The following is a 10,901-nucleotide window of genomic DNA, read 5'->3' as shown; positions in this document are numbered from 1 at the left end:
CTTCTGCCCATTTTTGAATTGGGTTGTTTGTTTTTTTGATATTGAGCTGCATGAGCTGCTTGTAAATTTTGGAGATTAATCCTTTGTCAGTTGCTTCATTTGCAAATATTTTCTCCCATTCTGAGGGTTGTCTTTTGGTCTTGTTTATGGTTTCCTTTGCTGTGCAAAAGCTTTGAAGTTTCATAAGGTCCCATTTGTTTATTTTTGTTTTTATTTCCATGTCTCTAGGAGGTGGGTCAAAAAGGATTTTGCTGTGATTTATGTCATAGAATGTTCTGCGTATGTTTTCCTCTAAGAGTTTGATAGTTTCTGGCCTTACATTTAGGTCTTTAATCCATTTTGAGCTTATTTTTGTGTATGGTGTTAGGGAGTGATCTAACCTCATACTTTTACATGTACCTATCCAGTTTTCCTAGCACCACTTACTGAAGAGGCTGTCCTTTCTCCACTGTATATTCCTGCCTCCTTTATCAAAGTTAGGGTGACCATATGTGCGTGGGTTTATCTCTGGGCTTTCTATCCTGTTCCATTGATCTATCTTTCTGTTTTTGTGCCAGTACCATACTGTCTTGATTACTGTAGCTTTGTAGTATAGTCTGAAGCCAGGGAGCCTGATTCCTCCAGCTCCGTTTTTCGTTCTCAAGATTACTTTGGCTATTCGGGGTCTTTTGTGTTTCCATACAAATTGTGAAATTTTTTGTCCTAGTTCTGTGAAAAATGCCAGTGGTAGTTTGATAGGGATTGCATTGAATCAGTAGATTGCTTTGGGTAGTAGAGTCATTTTCAAAATGTTGATTCTTCCAATCCAAGAACATGATATATCTCTCCATCTATTTGTATCATCTTTAATTTCTTTCATCAGTGTCTTATACTTTTCTGGATACAGGTCTTTTGTCTCCTTAGGTAGGTTTAATCCTAGATATTTTATTCTTTTTGTTGCAGTAGTAAATGGGAGTGTTTTCTTAATTTCACTTTCAGATTCTTCATCATTAGTGTATAGGAATGGCAGAGATTTCTGTGCATTAATTTTGTATCCTGCTACTTTACCAGATTCATTGATTAGCTCTAGTAGTTTTCTGGTAGCATCTTTAGGATTCTCTATGTAGAGTATCATGTCATCTGCAAACAGTGACAGCTTTATTTCTTCTTTTCCGATTTGGATTCCTTTTCTTTTCTTTTCTTCTCTGATTGCTGTGGCTAAAACTTCCAAAACTATGTGGAATAACAGTGGTGAGAGTGGGCAACCTTGTCTTATTCCTGATCTTAGTGGAAATGCTTTCAGTTTTTCACCATTGAGGACGATGTTGGCTGTGGATTTGTCATATACGGCCTTTATTATGTTGAGGAAAGTTCCCTCTGCCTACTTTCTGCAGGGTTTTTATCATAAATGGGTGTTGAATTTTGTCAAAAGCTTTCTCTGCATCTATTGAGATGATCATGTGGTTTTTCTCCTTCAGTTTGTTAATATGGTTTATCACATTGATTGATTTGCGTATATTGAAGAATCCTTGCATTCCTGGAATAAACCCCACTTGATCATGGTGTATGATCCTTTTAATGTGCTGTTGGATTCTGTTTGCTAGTATTTTGTTGAGGATTTTTGCATCTATGTTCATCAGTGATATTGGCCTGTAGTTTTCTTTCTTTGTGACATCCTTATCTGGTTTTGGTATCAAGGTGATGGTGGCCTTGTAGAATGAGTTTGGGAGTGTTCCTCCCTCTGCTATATTTTGGAAGAGTTTGAGAAGGATAGGTGTTAGCTCTTCTCTAAATGTTTGATAGAATTTGCCTGTGAAGCCATCTGGTTCTGGGCTTTTGTTTGTTGGAAGATTTTTAATCACAGTTTCAGTTTCAGTGCTTGTGATTGGTCTGTTCATGTTTTCTATTTCTTCCTGATTCAGTCTTGGCAGGTTGTGCATTTCTAAGAATTTGTCCATTTCTTCCGGGTTGTCCATTTTATTGGCATAGAGTTGCTTGTAGTAGTCTCTCATGATCTTTTGTATTTCTGCAGTGTCAGTTGTTACTTCTCCTTTTTCATTTCTAATTCTATTGATTTGAGTCTTCTCCCTTTTCTCTTGATGAGTCTGGCTAATGGTTTATCAATTTTGTTTATCTTCTCAAAGAACCAGCTTTTAGTTTTATTGATCTTTGCTATCGTTTCCTTCATTTCTTTTTCATTTATTTCTGATCTGATTTTTATGATTTCTTTCCTTCTGTTAACTTTGGGGTTTTTTTGTTCTTCTTTCTCTAATTGCTTTAGGTGCAAGGTTAGGTTGTTTATTTGAGATGTTTCTTGTTTCTTGAGGTACACTTGTATAACTATAAACTTCCCTCTTAGAACTGCTTTTGCTGCATCCCATAGGTTTGGGGTCGTCGTGTCTCCATTGTCATTTGTTTCTAGGTATTTTTTGATTTCCTCTTTGATTGCTTCAGTGATCACTTCGTTATTTAGTAGCATATTGTTTAGCCTCCATGTGTTTGTAATTTTTACAGATCTTTTCCTGTAATTGATATCTAGTCTCATAGCGTTGTGGTCAGAAAAGATACTTAATAGAATTTCAATTTTCTTAAATTTACCAAGGCTTGATTTGTGACCCAAGATATGATCTATCCTGGAGAATGTTCCATGAGCACTTGAGAAAAATGTGTATTCTGTTGTTTTTGGATGGAATGTCCTATAAATATCAATTAAGTCCATGTTGTTTAATGTATCATTTAAAGCTTGTGTTTCCTTATTTATTTTCATTTTGGATGATCTGTCCATTGGTGAAAGTGGGGTGTTAAAGTCCCCTACTATGAATGTGTTACTGTCGATTTCCCCTTTTATGGCTGTTAGTATTTGCCTTATGTATTGAGGTGCTCCTATGTTGGGTGCATAAATATTTACAATTGTTATATCTTCTTCTTGAATCGATCCCTTGATCATTATGTAGTGTCCTTCTTTGTCTCTTCTACTAGTCTTTATTTTAAAGTCTATTTTGTCTGATATGAGAATTGCTACTCCAGCTTTCTTTTGGTTTCCATTTGCATGGAATATCTTTTTCCATCCCCTTACTTTTCAGTCTGTATGTGTCTCTAGGTCTGAAGTGGGTCTCTTGTAGACGGCATATATATGGGTCTTGTTTTTGTATCCATTCATCCAGTCTTTGTCTTTTGGTTGGAGCATTTAGTCCATTTACATTTAAGGTAATTATCGATATGTATGTTCCTATTCCCATTTTCTTAATTGTTTTGGGTTTGTTATTGTACGTCTTTTCCTTCTCTTGTGTTTCTTGCCTAGAGAAGTTCCTTTAGCATTTGTTGTAGAGCTGGTTTGGTGGTGCTGAACTCTCTCAGCTTTTGCTTGTCTTAAATGTTTAAATTTCTCCATCAAATCTGAATGAGATCCTTGCTGGGTAGAGTAATCTTGGTTGCAGGTTTTTCTCCTTCATCACTTTTTTTTTTTTTTTTTTTTTTTTTGCGGTATGTGGGCCTCTCACTGTTGTGGCCTCTCCCATTGTGGAGCACAGGCTCCGGACGTGCAGGCTCAATGGCCATGGCTCACGGGCCCAGCCGCTCCGTGGCATGTGGGATCCTCCCGGACCAGGGCATGAATCCGTGTCCCTTGCTTCGGCAGGCGGACTCTCAACCACGGTGCCGCCAGGGAAGCCCCATCCTTCATCACTTTAAATATGTCCTGCCAGTCCCTTCTGGCTTGCAGAGTTTCTGCTGAAAGATCAGCTGTTAACCTTATGGGGATTCCCTTGTGTGTTATTTGTTGTTTTTCCCTTGCTGCTTTTTAAAAAATTAATTAATTAATTAATTAATTTTTGGCTGTGTTGGGTCTTCGTTTCTGTGCGAGGGCTTTCTCTAGTTGCGGCGAGCGGGGGCCACTCTTCATCGTGGTGCACAGGCCTCTCACTGTCATGGCCTCTCTTGTTGCGGAGCCCAGGCTCCAGACGTGCAGGCTCAGTAATTGTAGCTCACGGGCCTAGTTGCTCCGCGGCATGTGGGATCTTCCCAGACCAGGGCTCGAACCCGTGTCCCCTGCATTGGCAGGCAGATCCTCAACCACTGTGCCACCAGGGAAGCCCCCCTTGCTGCTTTTAATATGTTTTCTTTGTATTTAATTTTTGACAGTTTGATTAATATGTATCTTGGCGTATTTCTCCTTGGATTTATCCTGTATGGGACTCTCTGTGCTTCCTGGACTTGATTAACTATTTCCTTTCCCATATTAGGGAAGTTTTCAATTATAATCTCTTCAAATATTTTCTCAGTCCCTTTTTCTCTTCTTCTTCTGGAACCCCTATAATTCGAATGTTGGTGCATTTAATGTTGTCCCAGACGTCTCCAAGACTGTCCTCAGTTCTTTTTATTCTTTTTTCTTTATTCTGCTCTGCAGTAGTTATTTCCACTATTTTATCTTCCAGGTCACTTATCTGTTCTTCTGCCTCAGTTATTCTGCTATTGATCCCATCTAGAGTATTTTTCATTTCATTTACTGTGTTGTTCATCATTGTTTGTTTCATCTTTAGTTCTTCTAGGTCCTTGTTAAATGTTTCTTGCATTTTGTCTATTCTATATCCAAAATTTTGGATCATCCTTACTATCATTATTCTGAATTCTTTTTCAGGTAGACTGCCTATTTCCTCTTCATTTGTTAGGTCTGGTGGGTTTTTATCCACTCCTTCATCTGCTGTCTGTTTTTCTGTCTTCTCATTTTGCTTATCTTACTGTGTTTGGGGGTCTCCTTTTTGCAGGCTGCAGGTTCGTAGTTCCTGTTGTTTTTGGTGTTGTCCCCAGTGGCTAAAGTTGGTTCAGTGGGTTGTGTAGGCTTCCTGGTGGAGCGGACTAGTGCCTGTGTTCCGGTGGATGAGGCTGGATCTTGTCTTTCTGGTGGGCAGGTCCACGTCTGGTGGTATGTTTTGGGGTGTCTGTGGACTTATTATGATTTTAGGCAGCCTCTCTGCTAATGGGTGGGGTTGTGTTCCTGTCTTGTTAGTTGTTTGACATAGGGTGTCCAGCACTGTAGCTTGCTGGTCGTTGAGTGAAGCAGAGTGCTGGTGTTGAGATGGAGATCTCTGGGAGATTTTCGCCGTTTGATGTTATGTGGAGCTGGGAGGTCTCTTATAGACAGTGTCCTGAAGTTGGCTCTCCCACCTCAGAGGCACAGCAGTGACTCCTGGCTGAGCACAAGAGCCTTTCATCACATGGCTCAGAATAAAAGGGAGAAAAAGTAGAAAGAAAGAATTAGTAGAAGTAGAAAGAAAGAAAGGAGGGAAGGAGGGAAGGAAGGAAAAATAGAAAGAAAGAAGATAAAGTAAAATAAAGTAAGATAAAATATAATAAAGTTATTAAAATAAAAAATAATTATTAAGAAAAAAATTTAAAAAAAAAGGGACGGATAGAACCCTAGGAGAAATGGTGGAAGCAAAGCTATACAGACAAAATCTCACACAGAAGCATACACATACACACTCACAAAAAGAGGAAAAGGGAAAAAATCATACATCTTGCTCTCGAAGCCCACCTCCTCAATTTGGGATGATTCGTTATCTATTCATGTATTCTACAGATGCAGGTACATCAGGTTGATTGTGGAGCTTTAATCCGCTGCTCCTGAGGCTGCGGGGAGAGATTTCCCTTTCTCTTCTTTGTTCGCACAGCTCCCGGGGCTCAGCTTTGGATTTGGCCCCGCTTCTGCGTGTAGGTCGCTGGAGGGCGTCTGTTTTTCGCTCAGACAGGACGGGGTTAAAGGAGCCGCTGACTGGGGGCTGTGGCTCACTCAGGCCTGGGGGGAAGGAGGGGTACGGAGTGCGGGCCGAGCCTGCGGCGCAGAGGCCAGCGTGACGTTGCACCAGCCTGAGGTGCGCCGTGCGTTCTCCCGGGGAAGTTGTCCCTGGATCCCGGGACCCTGGCAGTGGCGGGCTGCACAGGCTCCCCGGAAGGAGGGTGTGGATGGTGACCTGTGCTCGCACATAGGCCCTTTGGTGGCGGCAGCAGCAGCCTTAGCGTCTCATGCCCGTCTCTGGGGTCCGCGCTGATACCCGCGGCTCGCGCCCATCTCTGGAGCTCCTTTAAGCAGTGCTCTTAATCCCCTCTCCTCGCGCACCAGGAAACAAAGAGGGAAGAAAAAGTCTCTTGCCTCTTAGGCTGGTCCAGACTTTTCCCCGGACTCCCTCCCGGCTAGCCGTGGTGCACTAACGCCCTGCAGGCTGTGCTCACGCCGCCAGCCCCAGTCCTCTCCCTGCGCTCCGACTGAAGCCCGAGACTCAGCTCGCAGCCCCGCCTGCCCCGGCGGGTGAGCAGACAAGCCTCTCGGGCTGGTGAGTGCCGGTTGGCACCGATCCTCTGTGTGGGAGTCTCTCTGCTTTGTCCTCCACACCCCTGTTGCTGTGCTCTCCTCCATGGCTCCGAAGCTCCCCCCACTCTGCCACCCGCAGTCTCTGCCCGAGAAGGGGCTCCTAGCATGTGGAAACCTTTTCTCCTTCACAGCTCCCTCCCACTGGTGCAGGTCCCGTCCCTATCCTTTTGTCTCTGTTTATTCTTTTTTTCTTTTGCCCTACCCAGGTACGTGGGGAGTTTCTTGCCTTTTGGGAGGTCTGAGGTCTTCCGCCAGCGTTCAGTAGGTGTTCCGTAGGAGTTGTTCCACGTGTAGATGTATTTCTGGTGTATCTGTGGGGAGGAAGGTGATCTCCGCGTCTTACTCTTCTGCCATCTTCCGCTCGTCCCCCGATCCCAAGTTTTGATCTAAGGACAGCCAAAGAAGATCTGGTTAACCTCTTGACAACCTCTTAGGAGGCACAGCACATCTGGAATATGATGTTCAGTATCTTTCAGAAGATCCATCGTAAAGATCTCTGTGAGGTCAACACCAGATGAAACCATGAGTCATGGGTAAGGCTGGGGGCAGTTTCTAGGAAGCCTTATGATTTTGATAAACTAAGAGCCAGCCTTCAGATCTGGAAGCCATAAGAAGACCAGTGATAGACTAGATGTGAGTCTTGTCCTGTCTTGGGACTTTCTGATTCTACTCAATTTTCTTCCATCCTTCTGTTAGGAAAGCAGCCAGCCAAAGGATTAGACCCAGCCAAAGAAAGTGCTCAAGCTAATGTAGATTCCAAGAATGACACTTTGCCATAGAACTGTAAGATCCGGCCAAAGAGATCCGTGGACGTGTGTGCAAAGGTTATGGAGAATTAACATACTAAGTACTCTGCTAAGTATATCGTGTTCATTGGCTCATTAAGATGATTGACAGACATCTCTGAGATAGATGTAATTACTCCAACTGAAAGAAATGTAGTATCTGAGACGTTAAGAGAAATTACCAAGATCATGAGTCTAGTCCAAAGTCGCTTAGGTAGCAGAGCGAAGACGCTAAGCTAAATGTAGCCAAGTCTAAATGCTAAGATCTTCTCTCATATCTTTTCCATCCCTTGTATGTTCTCCATCCATCTAGAAAGACTCAAATATGTACAGGGACCATCAATCCAGGAAATACAAATGTGCAAAGTAGTTGCCAGTTGTAGACGAAATGTGTATTGAGGTTCACTACGATTCCTCAGCTCATGTTACCTTCCAGACAGTTACAACTTGTCTTATGGGGAAAAGATGTCAGTTTGTCTCCAGTCCTAGCCAAAAATAGATTATAGGGTATCCGTATTAAACTGTTGCTGATTTTTTATGTTAATGAGGTCCCAGTGTTTCCAGATCTTCTGATGCGAGAAGAGAAGTCCGGGATCCGGAATGTTTGTATCTTTCAACTCTTAACTGTTGAAAAATATTTCAAATGAAAAGAACATGGCTTATACTTCAAGGAAAACCATCTTATGGGACAGGTCTTTGTTTAGTGATGCTTGCTTTAAACCTCTGGCATGAAATGAGAGGGTACTGGGGCGGGCAGGGGGGGGTGTGTGTGTGTGTGTCTGTGGCTATGCAGTAGGACCTGGTAGGCGATAGAGAAACTTGGCTAGGACATCTCACACACCCACCTTTTTTGAAACCTGAAAATCGCTTTTTTTGGAGTTATAATTAACACACAATATTATGTTAGTTTCAGGTGTATGACGTAGTGATTCAATATTTTTATACATTATAAAACAATCACCGCAGTAAATCCAGTTACTATCCGTCACCATTCAAAGTTGTTACAATATTATTGACTATATTCCTCGTGTGCATTACATCCCTCTGACTTATTTATTGTATAGCTGGAAGTTTGTACCTCTTAATCTATTTAACCTGTTTTGTTCAGCTCTCCCAGCCCCCTCCCCCTCTGTGTACCAGTTTGTTTTCTGTATCTATCTGCTTTTCAGATCTGCTCCCTGAAGATGTGTTTATAGTCAGAAAATATAAATCTAATAAATAGCAAAGCATATAAAGAGAATACAAAAAATTAGATAAAGTCACCTGAAATTATCCCACCCTGAGCTATATCCAGTAGCTTATAATAGCCGTATCCTTCAGGAATAGCCATATCCTTCAGCCGTATCCTTTCTTTTTTTAAATTTATTTTAATTTATTTATTTAGGCTGCTTTGGGTTTTCGTTGCTGTGCACGGGCTTTCTCTAGTGGTGACGAGCGGGAGCAACTGTTCGTTGCGGTGCACGGGCTTCTTGTTGTGGTGCTTCTCTTGTTACAGAGCACAGGCTCTAGGCACATGGGCTTCCCTAGCTGTGGAACGTGGGCTCAGTAGTTGTGGCACATGGGCTCTAGAGCACAGGCTCAGTAGTTGCGGTGCATGGGCTTAGTTGCTCCGCAGCATGTGGGATCTTCCAGGATCAGGGCTCGAACCCTTGTCCCCTGCATTGGCAGGCAGATTCTTAACTACTGCTCCAACAGGGAAGCCCCCTTCAGGAACTTTCTAAGCAGGTAGGCAGATACAAATGTACCCAAACGGAGTCATACTATACATTTCATTTTTTAAAATTTTATTCATTTATTTTTGCTGCATTGGGTCTTTGTTGCTGTGCGTGGGCTTTCTCTAGTTGTGGCGAGCGGGGACTACTCCTCATTGCGGTGCGCGGGCTTCTCACTGTGGTGGCTTCTCTTGTTGCAGAGCACAGGCTCTAGGCCCACAGGCTTCAGTAGTTGTGGCTCACGGGTTCTAGAGCACAGGCTCAGTAGTTGTGGCACACAGGCTTAGTTGCTCCGCAGCATGTGGGATCTTCCCAGACCAGGGCTCGAACCCTTGTCCCCTGCATTGGCAGGCGGATTCTTAACCACTCTGCCACCAGGGAAGCCCCTACATTTAATTTTTGAGCCACTTTTTACCACCAAGCTTCATAAACCTTTTCAAATCAGGTTAAAAGCATATTAAATCTTCCCAGTTCTGGGTCTCCCTCCCAAGAGGTAACAATTTACCAGTTTTCATAGGTGTCCTTCCAAAGTTTGTACAATGAACTCACATCAGTATATTTAGACAGGAGAGTAAGTTTAACAGGAGTAGTGAAGCTCTCATATATGTAAAAAGCTTCAAGTAGTAAGTTCTGTTAGAGAACCTGCCTTTTCCCTGTCAGGGAACTATATCTACCCCGCTGTCTAACAGCTAACTTCTCCTGTTCTCGTGGGAAGAGTCCATTGTTTACCTTTGTAATTTGTTCGGGTCAGTCCACTCCATTCCCCTATGGGTGAGGTCACAAGGCCACTGAGGCGTGGATAGTGACAACCCACTGCCTCAAAAACTGACGCTGTGTACCAGCTACTTCCCGTAGAGGGACAGCAGTGGGAAGATGAACAAAATGTGAGAATATCCCTCCTCACCTATTCTTAGGACCTCCCTTGGTTAAGGGCATAAACGCTTGAGTCCTCTAGACCAACCTTCAAACCCCAATCATGTTTACTAAAGAGGTAACTTTGGGAGGGCTCTTTTTTTTTAAAGAACATCTTTATTGAGGTGTAATTGATACACAGAAATCTGCACGTATTTAAGGTACACAGTCTGAACTTGGACACAGAAACCTGTGAAACCACCACCACAATAAAGCCAATAAATACACTCATCGCCTCCCAAAGCTTCCTTGGGCTTCTCTTTTTTTTGTGGTAGGAACATTTAACATAAATCTGCCCACTTAAATTTTTAAATGCATAATGTGGTATTGTTGACTATGAACAGTATACTGTACAGCAGATCTCTAGAATGTACTTATCGTTTAAAAAATTAATTAATTTATGGCTGCATTGGGTCTTCGTTGCTGCACGCAGGCTCAGTAGTTGTGGCTCACAGGCTCTAGAGCGCAGGCTTAGTAGTTGTGGCGCATGGGCTTAGTTGCTCCGCGGCATGTGGGATCTTCCTGGACCAGGGCTCGAACCCGTGTCCCCTGCACTGGTAGGCGGATTCTTAACCGCTGCGCCACCAGGGAAGACCCTAGAATGTACTCATCTTGCATGAATGTAAACTTTAAAAAAAAAAAGTTTTATTGGAGTATAGTTGATTTACAGTGTTGTGTTAGTTTCAGGTGTATAGCATAGTGATTCAGTTATACGTACACATATATTCATTCTTTTTCATATTCTTTTCTCATATAGGTTATCACAGAATGTTGGGTAGGGTTCTTTGTGCTATACAGTAGGTCCTTGTTGGTTATCTATTTTATATATAGTAGGGTGTGTATGTTAATCCCAAGCTCCTAATTTATCCCTGCCCCCACATTTCCCCTTTGGTAACCATAAGTTTGTTTTCAAAATCTGAGTCTGCTTCTGTTTTGTAAGTAAGTTCATTTACATCATTTTTAAAATTAGATTGCACGTATGAGTGATATCATATGATATTTGTCTTTCTCTGTCTGACTTCACTCAGTATGAAAATCTCTAGGTCCATCCGTGTTGCTGCAAATGGCATTATTTCATTTTTCTTATGGCTGAGTAGTAGTCCATTGTATGTATGTACCACATTTTCTTTATCCATTCCTCTGTCG

This window comes from Delphinus delphis, chromosome 20, assembly GCF_949987515.2.
Source record: "Delphinus delphis chromosome 20, mDelDel1.2, whole genome shotgun sequence".
Lineage (NCBI taxonomy): Eukaryota > Metazoa > Chordata > Mammalia > Artiodactyla > Delphinidae > Delphinus > Delphinus delphis.
This window is presented reverse-complemented; position numbering follows the sequence as displayed.